At 42.6% G+C, this 18,862-nt stretch overlaps 1 pseudogene; it reads right to left on the bottom strand.

The window, feature by feature from the left end:
- Window positions 1–9,817: 9,817 nt before the first annotated feature.
- Window positions 9,818–10,298, bottom strand: LOC103565551 (large ribosomal subunit protein eL21-like; annotated as a pseudogene).
- Between the last annotated feature and the right edge of the window lie 8,564 nt (window positions 10,299–18,862).

Genomic DNA, 18,862 nt, shown 5'->3' with positions numbered 1-18,862 from the left:
TTACAAATATTAGCTCAATTAATCCTCATAACAGCTCTGTTGGGTAGGTACTGTTATCTCCATTTGGCAGATGAGGAAATTGAGGCACAAGAATCAGCCTTCAGTTCAAATCCATGCTCTGTCACTTATTAGCTCATGACCTTGTTCAAACAACCTCTCTTTCTGAACTTTCATCTCTTGAGCTATAAAATGGAGACAACACTTGCCGAATTTTCAGTTTTCTTACATGTTATACACATTACACAGTGGACTTCCATAGGTGAGTTTTGAAGCCTGCTGCTACACCACTGTAGATCAGTGGATGAATGAATGAGAGCTATGGCATGGATGTTCCAGCCCACCAGCCATCGCCAGTATGTTTGTTCAGTTAAATATTTTATTGCAACTGTCCCCTATTATATTACAAAAATGTGAGGAAAATGAAAATAAATGTTCTGATGCTAGTGACTAATAAGAATAACTAACAATTATTCAGCACTGTGTCGGTTATTAAGCTATTGTCTCTCAGCTTTAAACTCACTATATTCTGCTTTGTGATACAGGGGCCGGGACTCTGCAAACTACATTTTTCCTTTGCCAACTCCTTCCTTTTAGGCTCTGTCGATAAGGGACATTAGAGGGAGATTGCGGGGCTAGATGAGGAAGAAAGGACTTACTCTTTCCTCTTTGCTTCTGGTTTATTTCTGGTTGGCTTCCTGTTCCTGTCATCAGCTTCCAGCCATGGGCCTTCTTCTCAGGCAGAGGCAGTTCATTCCAGAAGCAGTTTGTTATGACCTTAATTGTGTCCCCTTAAAATTCATTCCTAACCCCCAGTACCTCAGAATGTGACTTTATTTGGAGACAGGGTCTCTACAGAGGTAATCAAGTTAATGTGAGGTCTTTAGGGTGGGCCCTAATCCGGTATGACTGATGTCCTTATCAAAAAGGGAAATTTATGCACTGAGGTATGCACAGAGGGAAGACGATGTGAAGAGACATAGGGAGAAGACGGCCATCTGCAAGCCAAGACAGAGGCCTGGAACGGATCCTTCCTTCACAGCCTTTCAAGGAACCAACCCTGATGACATCTTGATTTTGGACTTATAGCCTCCAGAACCGTGAGACAATAAAGTTCTGTTGTTTAAGTCACCAGTCAGTGAACTTTGTTATGGCGGCCCTAGCAAACAACACACGGTTCAATCCAGTTCGAGGTTTTACCACCTTGCAAAGCCAACCTCATTGCATCCCCACAGAGACACCAACACAGCTGGCTGGCACTCCTTCCTCAGAAGTCTGGGTCCCAGTCCAGGGAGACTCTCCTCTAAATGGGACATAATTCCAAACTCTTCCCTTTGTTTTCCCAGTCCTATAAACTGCTTCCTGTTCTTGCTACCTCTGCGATAGCTCAGTGTTCTCTTTTTGCCTTTTTTAGTCACTTAGTTAACAATTCTTTATTACCTAGTTAAACATTCTCTATATTAAATTCTCTCTTTTAGAATAACTGGAGCCTTGGGGGCAGGTTTGCTGCTGGCAGAACATTGGGGGCGTGACTCTAGCCCTATAGAGCTACAGAGACGGGACCACTGCTACAGTGGGTCTGGAAGGAGGGGCATCGAGCCAAAGAGGATTGTTCTCGAGCCTTAAGATCTGATGGATTTGTCTTGCTAGGTTTTAGATTTGTTTGGGACTATCACCCCTTCCTTCTTTCCTATTTCTCCTTTGGAATGGGACAGTCTATCCTATGCCTGTTCCACCACTGTATTTTGGTAGCACATAACTTATCTGGTTTCACAAGTCCACAGTTGAGAAGAATTTTGCCTCAGGATGAATTGTATTTCTCGCCTCACCCACAGATGTGTGACACTAGACTTTAGACCTGATGCTCAAATGAGTTAAGACTTTTGAGCTATTGGAATGGAATGAATGTATTTTGCATGCAATAAGAATGTGAATTTTGGGGGACCTGGGGTGGAATGCTAGAGACTACGCTATGTCCTCTTAAAATTCATATGTTGAAAGCCTCATGCCCAGTGTGAATCTCACAGAGAAGTTTGCAGAGAGATCCTTTCTGGCAGACTGTATTGGGTACCTCTCCTCTGATGCTAGAGACAAGGACCATAGAACTCACAAATTTAGCACAATGGAGACAAAGATGGCAACTTTTAAGCAAACTGAGAGTGGTGGATTTTGTTTTCTCATTTGAATGTACATTGGACTCGGGCCCATTTGCTGAGTGTTTAATTGTTAAGGAAAAGAACTAAACTGAAGAACAGAATAAAATTTTGAAAATATATAAAAATCGAGTCTAAAAGGCTTCATATAATTTAAGGCATCTTATTTTCTAAATTTTGAAAATATATAAAGATCGGGTCTAAAAGGCTTCATATAATTTAGGGCATCATGTTCCACATTCTAATCAGAGTTTTTCTGTTCACATGTTGGCCTCATTGGGCCAGGAGCTCCTTGAGAGCAGGGCTGGGGGATATTTCTTCACCTCTGTATCCCCTAGTGTCCAGCACTGTGGCTGGCCCACGCTTGACATTTAGTAAATATTGATTAAGCTTAAACTCACAATCTGGAAAAGGGCCTGTTTGGACTCCTCATCATCAATATCATCTTGGACCTGTTGAGGAACGAGGAGCGAGCCTGCAGAGAAAGGAGCAGCCTGGTGAAAGGGGTGTACTCTGTCTAATTTAGACATAGAAATAACTTTCCGTTAAGGTGGGTTATTTTGAGAGTTAGACATGATTTACATGTCAGTCAGTCAGTCCATGGCCAAAATGGGTCTCATGTCTTGGGGGAATTTATGTCTCTGCTCTTCTTTGTGTAGGGTTTGAAACTTTCATTATTTAATAATAGTTTAGTTTTTTTTTTTTAGCACTACTGAATGTCAGGTGCGGTGCTAATGATTTTACATAATAACCACAACAATGCTATGAGATAAGTAATTCATCTTATAAATGAAGAAACTGAGGATCCATGGAGTTAAACAAACTGCTCAAGGCCACACTGTGGGATATGCAATAACTGGGATTAAAATTCAGGTCTTTCTGACTCTAAAGTTTGGCCCTTTCCAATGGTCTGCTTTCCTGTTCAAGCAGAGACCCTAGACCCTTAGAATGGGGGTAATGGATCTCCTGATTCTCTCTCCACGCTAGGATAATTTCAGAATCCCAATTGTCCCTCTGAGAAGGTGATGGCTAAATTTTCCAGTCCCTAGTTTAAATTGATTAATACACTTTCACCTTCTCACACATGATGCTGAAGGAGGCAATTTGCAAAGTGGCGTTGTGAGATTCAGAAATAAGTAGAGAGTTTTTCAAGTGCCACCACCCTCAACATCTTTTGCCATATCAGGACCTGGGAGGGTTAGTACGATGATTAACTGTGTTATGCATAGACTATCGGTTATATAGGGCACCTTTTAATAATGTTTTCTCTTTTCATTTATGTACATCCACAATGCTGAGCAGCCGTGTTGTTAACCCAAACTGGGGGTCATCTAAAAGTTTCCTAAACGGGTTTGGAATGTGCTAAAATATTTGTACATGTTTTTAAAGAACCATAAAAGATCAGAGCTATTGGATTATATTTATTGTATCAGTTTCCAGTGTGTTAAGTCTAGAAAAAATTGGGTTAATGCAGGAATCTCTGGATAATTTGGATGATGCACCCACGGATATGCATGAAAGCTTCCCTTGAAATGGAGATACAGAAAAAGTAGATTTTAGTAACCCAACGTTTTCCATCTCTCATCTAAAGGTGTATTGAAATTCTGTAGCTTGAGATTTCAAACCGACTTGGTCACATTTCTTTACTCTGGGTGAAGCGTCTTAAGGGTGAGGAGGCCGGCCACCTGGCTGTTTCAGAATGAGATTGATTGGGAGGCCCCGTCCGCCAACTCCTTGACCTCACGCTATGCCTTGGTCTTATCCTCAGCTGATCAGGCTCACACTTTAATTCGAATGGCACGCCCAGCAGTGACCAACTCTGCTAGATTTATTTACTCAATTGGTGGTGGTTGTAAGATCAAGTCCTTGGCCAAGCAATGGCACGGGTGTAGCCGAGACGTCCCGTGTCCTGTCCTAACAGTGTCAGAGCTACAAACCACAGAAGTTTATACTTGGGGGTGAGCAAAGTGGTGTCCTGACCAGGCCCATCCTTCAGACTGATTTTCAGCCTGTTCTCGGCTGCAGCTTTCAAGCCTAGTTCTTCATCCAAGCTGGAGATTTTGTGCTCCCCATGCAATCCCTCCAAACATTTTAAATTTAAAATACAAGAGAATAGTACAATGAGCTCCATATACTCTTTGCTTCATCTCTCTCTTTATCTAAAACATTTTCTCCTGCTGAACATTTGAAAGAAAGTGGTAGATATGCCTCACCCCTAAAAAAGCATGACTCTCCTGAGGACGAGGACACTCCCCAACGTAACCACAATGCCGTTATCACATGCAAAAAATTTAAGCAAAAAATTTAACCTTGGTGTAATATCACCGAGGACAGTTCATATTCAAATTTTCCTTAGTCCTTAAAATGTGCTTAATAGCTAAGTTTTTTGGCAATGTAATCAACCCTTTCATATCACGTTTGTGCTAGATTAATCCACACATAAACTGAGAATGTCTTAGATTATTTCAAATATACCAGGCCTCAACTTTGATTAATTTTTTATTTTAAACCCAAGTCCATATTCAATAATTTTCATCTAAGGATGTTTTGAAATCTGTGACATTTGATGTTAATACTTTTGGAACTCTGGAATTCCTGTGCCCAATATTCTTGTTGTGTTAAAACTAAAAAGAAAACTCTCTCCTTTTTTTTTTTTTTTGGTGAGGAAGATTGTCTCTGAGCTAACATCTGTTGCCAATCTTCCTCTTTTTGCTTGAGGAAGATTGTCCCTGAGCTAACATCTGTGCCAATCTTCCTCCATTTTGCATGTGGGATGCTGCCACAGCAGGGCCTGATGAGTGGTGTGTAGGTCTGTGCCTGGGATCTGAACCCGCAAACCCCAGGCCGCCAAAGCAGAGCACGAAAACTTCACCGCTACACCACTGGGCTGGCTCCAAGAAAACTCCTTTTTAGAACTGTTTTTCTTGTTGTTGCTTTTTTTTTTTTAAACCATATTAATCATTTTTAAGTGTAGAGTTCAGTAATAAGTATATGCATGTTTTTGTGCAACCAATCTCTAGAACTCTTTTCATCTTGCAAAACTAAAACTCTGTACCCATTATACAATAACTCCTCATTTTGGCCTCTTCCCAGGCCCTGGCAGCCACCAGTCTACTTTTTAAACCTATGAATTTGACTACTCCAGGTACCTCTTTAAGTGGAATCAAATAGCATTCTCTTTTAGGGACTGGCTTATTTAATTTAGCTTAATTTCCTCAAAGTTCGTCAACGTTATAGCATATTACAGGATTTCCTTCATTTTTAAGGTGGAGTAATGTTCCATTCCATGTATATACAACATCTTGTTTATCCACTCATCTGTGAATGAACTCTTGGGTTGCTTCCACCTTTTGACTATTGTGAATACTGCAGCTATGAATATGGATGCTGTTTTTCTTTTTAAATCCAGGATCCAAACAAGAATTACGCAGCCAGTATTGTGCTAATAAATTCTGTTTCTGCCTAAACCCATCTAGTGCACTTGTTGCTAGTCACTCAGGCACTCGGACTCTACCCGAATGTACGTGGGACAGCATAGCTTCTCATACGTGATAGGTCCTGGTTTACAAAACTGATGCTCAAGACATTAACTCATAGTGGGTGTTGGCGAGCATGAATGCTTCCTCCCACTTCTCATGTTTCCTTGCATAGCCTTACACTCCTGGCCTCCCTCCATCCTTACACCCTGCGCCCCACCCCCATTCTGCCTCAGGGAAAATGATGTTAGGATATTGAAACTGTATGTGTATGGCCCAGTGCTCTCTACTTTGCAACTCTAGGGGTAAGGTGGGGATGAGGACTGGCCCTGGTTCCGTGTTGCCACCACTGGGCGGATAATCTGTTGCTTATACAGTTTGACTCTCCCAATTTAGCTAGTACTCAAATATTTGGTCCTCATCTTCTAACTCTTTGTTTTACTTCTCAATTGGTTCATCTCCAGGATGAGGGGAAAGGTTGCGGTTTATTGGGCTCCTTAAAATACCTCAATTATAGGGAGACACCTGGATTCCCAATTTGACCATCCGCCTGCCCAGTGGACCCCGCCTCCTGTTGCGTAGGTCTGCTCAGGACACCAAATTACAATTTGGAAGATGGCTGGATCTACGTAGACTCATAAAAAAAGAAACATGGTGTTGCCAAAGAGATATTAGCATAAACTACTTGGGCTTTCCCCACTCTGGGGACATTCCTGTTGAGGTCACTAATTTCAACTATGAGAAGTAGAGTGCTCCTCCTTGCTACAAGCACAGGGAACATTTTACTCTTTTTCTAGACTCTATTTAGAAAAAACTTTGTTCATTGTTGAAAACTTGGGAAAAGCAGAAATGCACAAAGAATAAAACAAAAGATGTACAAAAGCTTATTACCCAGAAATCACTACTTTAATGTTTTGGTACATCCATTAATTTCTCCAACCCAAACTTCTTTGAGCTCCAGACTGTATATCAAATATCTCATTGATAGCACACTTTGAACGTCTCAGCTCCAAACTCAGCATGACCAAGAGTAAACTCACACTCTTCTCCCCCAAAACCTGTTCCCTTTCTAATGTTCCCCATATCAGAGTGTTGGTACCTTCATTCATTTAGCTGTCCACACTAGAAACCTAGGCTGTTTTTGAAAATTCCTTTTACTTTACATTCTATGTCCAACCCATTACCAAATCCTATCGATTTTAACTTTTCATACATGCCTCAAATTCATCCACTTGTTTCTGTCCCCGGCACTACTCTCCCGTCCACGCTGCTATCATTCACCATCTGGATTACTACGATAGATTCCACTGGCCTCTTCTCTTCTAGCTCATCCTGGCCGTTAGTAATTTGTTCTCCATACAGAGACAATTTTTTTTTTTTTAAGATTGGCACCTGAGCTAAAATCTGTTGCCAATCTTCATTTTTTTTCCTCCGTCTTCTTCTCCCCAAAGCCCTCTAGCACATCCTGGGCCACTGAAGCGGAGCACGGGAACCCAACCACTGAGTCATGGGGCCTGCCCCCCAGAGACAAATATTTTAAAGAACAAATCTGATTATATCTTCCAAACCCTCAGTTGCTCCCTGATCTCTCAGAAGTAAAGACAAAACTCCTTAACCTGGCCTATAAGGCCCTGCGCGATCTGGCCCTGCCTTCCTCTCCAGCCCCATCCCCCACCACAAAGAGTAGATTTGATACAGGCAGAACTGGAGTTTACTACATAAGCATCTATAGGCACCAATGCTAACTGTTGTAGCAGCAAAGCCCAATGTCAAATCAGTGGTATCAGCAATGCAAACTGTGCTATCTGTGCCCAACTTTCTTTACTCCAAACACATGGTCCTCTTTCAGTTCCGTATACTTGCTGCGGTCTCTCCTACACTGGGCTTTGTCCCTGGTGTAGCCACTGCCTGGACAACTCTTTGTGTAGGTACAGCATACTCAGCTGTCACTGCTCAGTTATCAGAGAAGCCTTCACTCACCTCTCTAAGCAGATTAAATTGCCCCGATAAAAGATCTCCACCAAGTGCTTCTCTCTCAAAGCACTTAGAATGATTGCAATGTGTGTTTGTTTCTTGATCTTGGTCTCCCTCCCCAGACTGTGAGCTCCTTGAGGGTAGGAACTGTGTCACTTTCTGCTCACCGCTGTATCCTGAGCACCTAGGACATACTCATTAAGCATTTGATGAATGAGTAAATGCCTTTCCTTCTTGTCTTTTATATACACTCATATTTGCAAAAATGAGAGCATATTGTATTTACGTTTTAGAACTTTTTTCCCCAACTAGGCAATAAGTGACTATTTGGAGGCTGTTCTTTTTGACAAAACCCACTCTTTGGAATTTTTGCTGTTTCCAATTTACTCCTCAACTCTTCATTTGGAAAGTCCACTTTAGAACTGGTTTTGAATAGTAGACCTAAATTAGCACTGGCTGCAGCTACAGTATCTGATCCTTTCTCAGGGACCCTCTCTGCACCTGGTAACATCTCGGGTCTGTGGAGGAAGGGTAGTACAGTGGCTAGTATGGGGGAGTTAGACAGATGAGCTTCACAGTACTGCTCTGCTTCTGTCCCATTGAGGCCCATTTGGACGTAAGGAACAAAGTCTCAATCAAGCTACTTCACAAAGAGTGGGATATAGGCAGAAATTTCTCTGTATCCAAGAGCAGAACGCTAACTGGTGCTAGCGGGTGGATCCAGATTCAGAGTGGCCTCAAGACTTCAGCAACAGGAGCCCATGGCTCTCTACCTAGTCTCAGGATGACATGTCTCAGCTACTCTCTACATGTTGGCTTCAGTCTCCTCTTTTTTACCTTCCAGGTCCCTCCACTTACTTAGAGTTTTTTCTTTTCAAGTTTGGCTTGCAAATTGCTTTAACTTGCCGTGGATCTGACTCTATCTCATGGCATCTCTTGATGCATCCTTTTGCCTCCTATTTCTGCTTTCCATCTGCTCTCAGATGGAAGACTCTGTATTCTTATTTCAAATTAGAGACAGAAAGAGAGAAGGAGAGAGAGAGAGCCTAATTGTCCCATTGATCTTTTTGAACCAGCTGTATGTGTCCTTGAACTAATCTCTGTATACATTAGGCTGTCTTTGGACTCGGGCACCCACCCTACTCCAGTTAACAACGGGGAGCAGCAGAGTCATGTGGCACTAAAAATGGCTTCCTGGGCAACAGGGGATGTGGGCTGGGAACTTTCCACTAGGATAGGGCATGGGCAAATCAGGTGCAATATTGACTTACCCGGTACTGTCTGTGTGACCTGAGACAAAGCACCTAACTTTAGTTTTGAGTTTTGGCTTCCTCAGTTGTAAAAAGAGGAAAGTAATCCATTTTATTAAGTTATCAGGATAAAAGGAAATAGGATGAGATAAAGTACACAGAGCACTTATCCTAGTAACGTCTCAACAAATAATGCTCTTTATAGCAATAGTATATCTATAACATATTAATATATTTTTCAAATTGTCTCTCTAATCTGGGTTACTTCTGGGAAGAATTTCCCAGATGGACAAATCCTTCTTTGGATTGTTGTGACTCTGGGTAGAATAATATTTCTGATGCACAGGGTGGAGCGGTGGGAATGTTTCTTTCCCTGGGGAGATGGTGGTCTATGGGCCCCTCCACATTGACTATATGGAAATGATCCAAGATAACATGGGGACAATAGACAGCCTGTAGACACCAACAAAGGCCATTGTACTGAAGGAGTTTTTGATCTGAAGCCAGAAGCCAGATTTAGACTGAAAAGCACATACTTTCTTTTCTACAGAAAGGTTTGAATAATAATAGCTAATACTCACATAGGGCTTAATATATGCCAGACATTGTCCTAAAGGCTCCTCATGTATTTACTCATTTCCCCCTCTTCACAACACTTCGAGGTGGATACTATTATTACCTCCAGTTTACAGATTAAGAAACTGAAGCGTTGACCTATTTTTAAAACCATTTCAACAAACTATAATCAACTTGACCTTTTTAATCCTATGCCCATCTCTAGAGCTTGGTCCTCTGGGTACCACCATTGGTATTGCTGTTCCTCCAGGACTGGTGTCTTGCCTTGCACCTGCAACTTCTTCCCAGGGCTAATGTTCTTCCATGAACTCCAAACCTGAGGGCTGCCACTAGAGCCCTTAAAATCTTTTTTTCTTCCATAGTCCAGAGGTATTCTATTTATTTTCACCTATCATGCCATGAATACATAGGGAATGGGTTCCAGCAGCTAAGGCTCCTTTCCATTGGTTCTCACAAGAGTGCTTCTCTGGGTGGAGCAGGCTGGAACGTCAGTTGAACCCAAGTAACTTTCTCTTTAGCTTCCTTCTTTTTCTGGTCATTTTCCTTCACATGTTTCAGGAAGCTATCTCAACTCTTAGAGAGCTTAATGTGTTCAACACGTGCATTAATTCTCTTGGCAAGAATCTTGCCCTTAACTTGTTTGTTTACAGCAAGGCCAAGAGCATGCTGGGTAACACTGTAGACTCTTCCAGTGTTGCCATGGGAAAGTTTGTGGGCACTCCTTCTGGAACAGTCCCCATTCCCTTGATGTCAACCGTATCACCTTTCTTGTAGATTCACATGCATGTGGCCAAAGGAAGAATTCCCTGTTTTCTAAAAGGCCTAGAGAACATATAGTGAATGCTTCTCCTCTTTTCCTTTGTATTGGTCATTTTGGCGAATTACTGGAAGACGGCCATTCCAGTAAGAAAAGAAGCCCTTAATATCTTGACCAAGCTTGGCCCAGAGGCAAACTGGGACATGAAGCCATAATGGACAATGAGTGAGAGGCTTCATGGGGCTAAATGGTTAAAAAATTAGTCTCTGTTGGAAAATTCCCTTTATGAGAAAACTGGATTTGCCTTTAGGGCAGGTGTAGAAGCTTGAAGGTGCCAAACTGGGCTGCAGATGTGGCTCCCACAGTGAGGGCTTGGTGGTGGGGCCAATACTGAGGTCTGTGGAAGAAGGGTGGGATAGTGGTTCATGTGTGGGTCAGACAGAGGAGCATCCTACTACTGCTATGTTCCATTGAAGCCCATTTGGATGTAAGGAACAGAGACTCAATCAAGCTACCTTGAGAAAAGGGGAATTTAGGAAAAATTTCTCTAAAATCCAATAGTACAGTCTTAACTGGAGCCGGAGAGTGGTCCAGATTCAGGTGGCCTCAGGACCTCAATAGTTTGAAGGAGAAGGAGGTGTCTCAGTTGTGTGTGGTAATGTTTTGCAGAAAAAAAACCCAACCCTGATTTGTAGCATTTCCCAGTTTTTGTGGTATAAATACTCCTATCATGGCCAATTTCAACCAACCTGATATCACCGAACTCGAAGTTGGGAAGAAATGCATGCACTTGAATCTCTCAAGTCAGTATGAGTCTATTCCAGCACACCAAATGTTAACTTTGATTCTTTTCTAAATTTTCCAAGTTCTCAACAAAGTGGTTTGTTATTGTTTTATAATTGGAAAAACACATAACAAAAGTTATTTTAAAAAGAGATATATATGGGATGTGGGTTGGAGTATTGAGGACAAACTTCCCCCATTTCACCATTTCTTGAGGGTCAGTCTTAGATTTTGCCATCAGTTGCCCCCACTGGCCCCTGGGACCACGTAAGGGCTTGCATCAAGATTGGTTAGGCTCATGGCTGCCTTCAAGAAGGCACTTCCAAATTTTGACTCCCTATTTTGTGGACATTGTTTTAGAGAGAAGTTGCTCAGAACCAACCGGTGGGGGTCTTGGGAACATCTGGCCTTCCTTAAATTCAAATCTATAGAGGACCTTGCAGAGTGATGCTCAGGGACCAGGCAAGGTGGCCCTGAATAGAAAGTTTTGAAAAACTGTAACTCACACAGGACAAGCCTTTTGTTATGTTGGCTAAAAATGAAAAGTTATACTATGGAAAGTGTGTGCTATATGAGGAATTTGTAAGAGAGAATAAAGCCTTGACATAGATCTTTAAAAAATAATCCCGCCCAGATTAAGTTACGAAACAGTTGTCTCCGGACTTGGCCCTGCATTCAGATTTTGGTTTCCGGGCTCCCCACTTAAATCAGCCTTATGTTCCTTCTCATGCAACTTTCCAGCTTCCTGTTTCTGACACAGGCAGACCCCTAATTCGTTGTTCTTTATGAAAGCATTTATCTTTTGTTATTATGTATGCTGGGAGATGGTTGGCAAGAGGAGTTGGCCTGAGGGGCCCAGAGCTGTGCATTTGACGGACGGGAGCCTCGCAGCATTGGGAGCCTTGAATCAGGCGGGGAGAAGAGACCAGGCCAGCAGTGTCTGCAGGAGTACTCCAACCATGAGCTGGGGATACACAAGTGAACCTGACCTGAGGTAGAAGTTCCAGGTTCCTTGTCCTCTGGGCTTTCAGGTATTAAATGGAATCAGAAGGAGGGCACAGGATGAAATGCAAAGCTTCTCTTGTTTGAGGCATGGGTGGATATTCCAATTACTTCCCACTTACAAGTAAGATACATACCAAGTCCTGATGACGCTACTTCAGCCTAGAGTGATGAATAAAGCTCAGGCTCAGGAGCTGCAAGTCCTGAGCTCTAGTCCCATTTCAGCTACTAACTGACCGTGTGACTTTGGGCACGTCACTAAATCATCTGGGTTTGTTTCATGATGTGTTGTTTGAGATTGTTGTAGGCCAGCCTGGGGTGGCTCTATGCGTTTGAGAAGGCTTCATTCATATCGGGCTGCAAGTGGTTTGCCTGTAACTCCTTCCTATTGACTCTTGTTTGGTTCACTGGAGGCATCCTCTAGCTTCTTCCACCTGATGGCATTTCGAATCCCATATCAGAGTCCTCCTTTTCCCCTTTGTCAAACATCTGCAGAGCCTCTGAATGGTGGTTTTCAAAGAATGGTCCTGGGACCAGCAGCAGCAGCATCACTTGGGAACTTGTTAGAAACGCAAATTCTCAAACCTCACCCTAGACCCACCAAATAAGAAACTCTGGGGGTGGGGCCCAGGTCATGCTGACACATGTTCCAGTTTCAGCATCCCTGCCCTGGAGCAGGGCTCCAAATCCCCTTGCTGGCTTGGTCTCTCACTGTTGTACTCCTTTCTCCAACCCCTCCTCGCTCACACAGCTTATGCTCCAGTGGTAACTAATAGTTTGTAGTTCTCCAAATACTCCTTGTTCTTTTACACTTCTGAGTATATACACTGTTCCTTTTCCCTGGAAAGCCTTTACCCCCGTCTTTTTCTCTCCTTATAAACTCTTCTTGTCCTCTCGAGTCAGCTCACACATTACCTCAGCCACGCAGGAACTCCTCAGATGAGAGTCACTGGCTACTAAGGCAGAGCTCTTCCTCTGGTTGTGAGCAATAGGTTTCCTCACCCTCACAGTTTTTGATTCTTCTTCCTTCCAACCATGAAGACCATCTGCCAATCCCATATTTCTTGACTGAATCATATATAATTGGGATTGTGCCAGGCTCTGTGATATAAGACAACTTGACACAGCCCCTGCCCTCAGTGAGCTCACTGCTTACTAGAGGAGACAGACAGACAGCCAGGTAATGACCATACAATGCTTTAGTGCGTCCGCAGAGGCATGAGTGGCGCAGCATGCACATACGCAAGGCCTGCAATAAATGTAGGTGTGTTAGGGAAGCTTTTTGGAGGCAGGAAGGACATTTACCACCAAGGATGAGTAGGCATTTTGCAGGCAGAGAGGAAAGCATGAAATCCAGGTCTCCTCCGCCACCCCCCCTCACCCCCAACCTCTGCCACAGCGGGTTTTAGATTCTGAAGCAAATCTTACTTTGTTCACTCTGCTGGTTTCACCCTCCCACACTTCTTGCCCCTCATCCTGGAGAAATCAGGTTAACGTGAACCGTATGTTAAATATATATATTTTAATTTTTTTCTGACAGGAAACACGAGATCTCTGAATCAGACAAAAGACTGTTTATTACTCACAGACCACCTTCATACCAGTTCCCTGCATCCCAAACCCTATGGGCGATGTGGTGAGAGCCTGCTGTGCCCCTGAGAGGTGCTATAGGGTTGTACCACAGGAGAGGAATCTCGAAATTATGAGACTCAGAGCTTACATAGGACGGCTGGCACATTAATCCATTCTCTCTTTCTGGGGTGGGGGGCGGGGGACGGGGACACGGGGAATTTTATTCTGGAATGTAAACAAATCCTCTCTGGGTAGGGAAGTGGACAATCTCTGCTTTTCCTTTACCACCATGCAATATAAGCAAATGGCTTCAGGGGGAAATAAGTCCCTAAATCTCCCTGGAGTAATACGCTATTTCTAACTTCTGAAGCATGCTTTTTACTCACTCTCTCTTTAGCCGAGTGAGTCGGTGTTCTCTGCTCAGAAAGCCCAGACCACACAGAAACACAAAAATATTCACGGGGAATTATCTTCCAACATTGCGAGGGCAGAAACCACAATGTCAGTGTATGACCTGTTTGTGGGTCTCAATATACACAGAGTCTAGCTCAGAGGATGCTGGATAAATACCTAAGAAATAAATGTAGGTGTGAAAGGATGGGGTAGGAATGAGACGAAGGGAAGACAGGACCACTTTCATTTCCATCAAAGGACAACATTAGTAATTTCTCTTTGCAACATTAATTGGGCAAACATTGAATGCTTGTGACAAGACACAGAAATAGAGTGACCAAATTGTTTGAGTTTTCCCAAGATTGTCCTAGTTTTAGCCCTGAAAGTCCTAAACAAGCTCTCAGTTCAGGCGAACAAGGAGAACCCCTTAGTATGGGCAAACAAGGCTGGTCAGTCACCCTACAAAGGAGAAAGGGAGGCACCTTTCTTCTGTCAAGGGTTTGATAATCTAGAAAGCAATCTCAGATACACACCCTCAAGAAAGATTTAATCATGCCTTAGGAGAAGTAAAAATATAGGGAAATGAGAGAGAATATACAGCTGGGGGTGTTAGGGAAAGGTTCATGGAGGTAATGTCATTGAAGACGGGTAGTATTGTTGTAAAAAAGTCCCAACACTGTAGGTAATTCTGGGAAACGGCATTCTAAACTCTTCTTTTTGCTTTGTATTTGCTAAATTTTCAGTAAACATTATTACTTCTGTAATAAGAAAAAAAATAACACTACCCCCTGACCCCCCCGAGCCAGAAACAATTTAAGTAGAGTTCAAATTTACATAAAAGGCAAAAAGGACATGAGCAGTATAACTCATCTTACCACTCAGAGAACCACACTTTAACATTTTTACTGAGTATATATCTAGGACAGTGGTTCTCAACCAGGGGGACTATGCCACCAGGGGGATATTTGACAGGGTCTGGAGACATTTTTGATGGTCACAATTGAGAGAGGATGCTACTTGCATCCAGGGGACAATGGCTAAGGATGCTGCTAAACATCCTACAATGTACAGGACAGCCCCTCCCAACAAAGAATTGTCCAGTCCAAAATGTTAGTAGTGCCATGAATTGGAAATCCTGATCTAGGATAGAAATATGTTTTTGGTTTGAGTTTATAAAAATGGTACTAAATCCATGTACCGTTTGTAATCTGAATGTGTAGTACTTCTTCAGGCAGAGAAGGGGACAGAAAATCTAGTCAAAGGGAATAAACACACCTCAAAGACAGAAAACACTAAGCATATTTAGAGACAGAAAATGTAGCTAAAAAATCATAGTGAGAGACTACATCACAGCATTCAAGAACCCAGGCTTTGGAGGGAGCAAATGGGGTTTGAATCTTAACTCCATCTCTTTGGATCAAGGGACTGAGTGAGAAAAGGAAAAAAGATGAGATAGGGGCTATGCAGCCTTGACAACCATCAACCCTCTGTTAACCTCGGTTTCCACATGCTTAGGCTGAGGAACAATGATACCTACTTCAAAGGATTATTGTAAGCATTAAAAGAGATAATGGTTGGCAAAGCCTTAGCATCAGATGGGTGCTCAATAAATGGTGACTATTGTTACCTTTTTATTGTCAAACAAAGCATAGATATAGAAAAAGACACAAAAAATGTATATCTTAGTGAATTATTATAAGGTACACACACCCTTGTAAACATCATACAGCTCAGTCCTACACTCATGCATATAATGTATCTTATACTTTTATTTATATAAATATATTTGGTGGGAGGATGGTGGTGATTGTTTGGGATGATTGTTTGGGAAGAGAGAGGGTGTATCACAGTACAGTCTTTATTCTTTTGTTTCCACTTGGTATATTCTCATTTGGTATATTTATTCAAATTTTCTTTTAAATGTCTTAGTAATATTGTTTTCTCTTACATTTCTTGTTAAGGTTGTTCCCAGGCATTTACATATGTTTATTACAATTGTGAATGACATTACTTTTCCCTTACACTTTCTAACTGGCTATTGTTGGAATACTGGGAAGCAATTTTTATATTTTTATCTTGTTTCCAGCCACTTTACTGAATTATTTTATAAGTCCTGCAGAACTGATGTCTCACTGCCCCCTCATTCACAGACTGTGATTCGGGAAGGAGGGGCTTCTGTTTGGGGGAATAGATGGCTTGTTTGGCTTGTGTACAGGAATAGATGGCTTCTGTGTGAATTGCTGGTAGCCCCATACAGTGTTAACCCTACATACAGTGATAGCCCCCATATCGGGGCATGGAAGAGCAGCAACTCAAAGATTCTGAGAAGCAGGAAAGAAAGGATGCCAAGATGAGCCCTTTTGGCCTTTCTACTAACATCAGAAAAGGAAAAGGAGGGTCCACTCCTTCTTTGGGAGAGAGCAATGGAAGCACTGGGCTGTTGGCAATGGTGATGTTCAAGGAAGTATAGCCCTGGCCAATGTGGCAGGCAGAGGCCCAGAGATACTGCAGCGTCAACTTGTGATGCTTCGGTGCCTTTGCAATTGTGGCTGCACCCTAAAAAAGCAGGCATGGTCTAGCTGGCTTTGTGAAGTCCTTACTGTCAACTGTGAGGTAGGCCCTTGAGCACTGGGGTGCGGTGCAGAGCCAGAGCTGACTGGACATTGGGTAGATTGAGTGAAAGAGACATAATCTCCTGACTATGATGGATCAAAGTCACAGTTGTTTTGGAGTGTTTCTTGGAAAGTGTCTCCTTGGGATTGGGATTACATTGGAATCACTGAAGAACATTGTAAAGTGGAAAGCATGGGTTTTTGAATTAGCCAAAGCTGAGTTGAAATATTGATTGTTCCTCTCAGTAGCTCTGTGTTTTAATTTAGCTTCTCCCCAAAGCATACCATAAGATGAGGACTGGATACAAGTAGTTTATTTGGGAAACACAATGATGGGGTAGGAGAAGTGAGATGGGAAGGGCAGGAAGCCCTTAGAGGATGAGTGGGTTACTACTATGGGCAACTGGAGCTCAGTGCTCTGGGAGTCCTCAGACAGACAGTGCAGAATACACTTCAGTATTGTCCCACCAAGAGACATACAAGCTAGCCTACTTATCTACCAACTCCTGGCCCTCAGTTGAAGTTCATTTTTGGGAGCATTAACTCTCCAGCACCTCTGGTGAGCTGACATGCTCTTGTAGCCAGAGAATGCTCTCAGATACTGATGCTTTTGGTGTGCACGAGAAGCGTCTGTGAGTGACCTCCAGGATGGGCTGAGGGGATGTGGCAGTGACACAGATATTTTGTGCTACAGTTATGTGACTTTGTCTGCTTTCATGTTTCTAAAATGGTGATCATAGTACTTAACTGCACTGGATTAGTGGAAAGATTAAGTGCATTAAAGTTTGTAAAGTGCCTCTCAAAGTTCCTGGAACATAGTTGATGCTCAAGAAATGATAATTTTAGTAGCCATAAGTTAACATGAGGGAACAGTGGCTCTTTCTCTGTAGCTGACTTAAGACTTGTTTCTATCAATGTAATTTGTGTTAGAGATGACCGTTGACAGGAGTCAGAAGAGGCAAGCTGTGGCCTTAGGAACAGAGATTTTCCTTGAGTAAAGCAATCCATTAGAATGAGGAAAGAGTCTATTCCTTACAAGCATCATAAAGCCAATAGCTTAGTGAGATATAATTAGATTGTTTTCTCAGTAATAAAGCTTTTGCCAATGGCTTGTACATTTTGTTGCCTGGTAAGCAAAAACAAAGCTTCCACAGAACAGAATCATTTTGTCTGTAGCAATAAAGAATATTTACCAGTTTGTGCTGAATCTCAGAGCATATTCAGGTTAACATAGATGCCAAACTGGTTGTGTTTTTTACCTTTGAACTGAAATATCATCATAGACATTATCATACCTATGGTACAACTCTCTGTGTGCTTGCCCACTAGAAAGAAGGAGGTTTGGGGGGAAGCTAACAGTTACCTGCTTAAGTCAGGGGATGGGGTGGCTGGGCTTGATGGTATCTGAAAAATAACAAGGGAACGTGGTAAACAGGATCCGTCATGAATGAAAAACTGTTTTATTCTTAGTTTTGTTTTATTTGGGGAGGTTGTGTTGCAGTTGAATGTGGCCAATGTTGTCTATAATTTGAGAGGTTTTGGAGGACAAAATGCCCTGAGAGGGTTTGGGTGGGGTGTTGGCCTCAGCTCTACCAGAGTGGTGGTTAGAGTCATGGAGGTAGCAGTCCTGAGCTCCTCTCAGACAAGGCCTGCTGGAAGAGTTAGGATGGTGTCTGTCCTTGTGGCAGGCACAGGAGATGAACTGTATACCAGCCCTTCCTCCTCTTCTGTGCTAACAGGCTCTGATTTTCTTCAGCTATCAGATGGCTATTCCTTGATCTTGGGTGGACTAGTTTCAATGGATAAATCAAGTTTGGTTCAAGCCAATCATGGTACTGCATTTATACTTCCTGGTGTTTGGCCTGAGGTGGCCAAGTGGCCTAGAAGTCTGATGAGGATTTTAGGAAATATTTTCTCTCTGGTGAAAAGAGAGTGATGGAGGAGAAGAGGCCTGCTCTTTTTCTTCCTGATATTGGACTGGGGATGTGTGAAGACATGTTTGGTACTGTGGCAGCTATTATGTAACCACGAGAGGCCGTCTCCATCACACTGAGGGTAACACAGTAGAAAGATGGGAAAATCTTGGGTCCTTGGTGATATCACTGGGCTTCTGGATCAACCTGTGACTCCACCCCTCTGGCTTCTTTAATATGCGACTCCTATTGTTTAAACAACTTTTGATGGGATAATCTGTTATTGAAGCCAAAACCATCTTGATTGACAGAGCTCTCAATAAAGAACAAGTTTGGGGGAAATATCAAAGACCCTGATTTTAAGAGTAAATATCCATGGAAGAGAAGAAGAGCTGAGGCAGAAC

The sequence above is a fragment of the Equus przewalskii genome, chromosome 18 (genome assembly GCF_037783145.1).
Source record: "Equus przewalskii isolate Varuska chromosome 18, EquPr2, whole genome shotgun sequence".
NCBI lineage: Eukaryota > Metazoa > Chordata > Mammalia > Perissodactyla > Equidae > Equus > Equus przewalskii.
The sequence above is the reverse complement of the archived record's forward strand: the minus strand, read 5'-3'. Positions and strand labels throughout refer to the sequence as shown.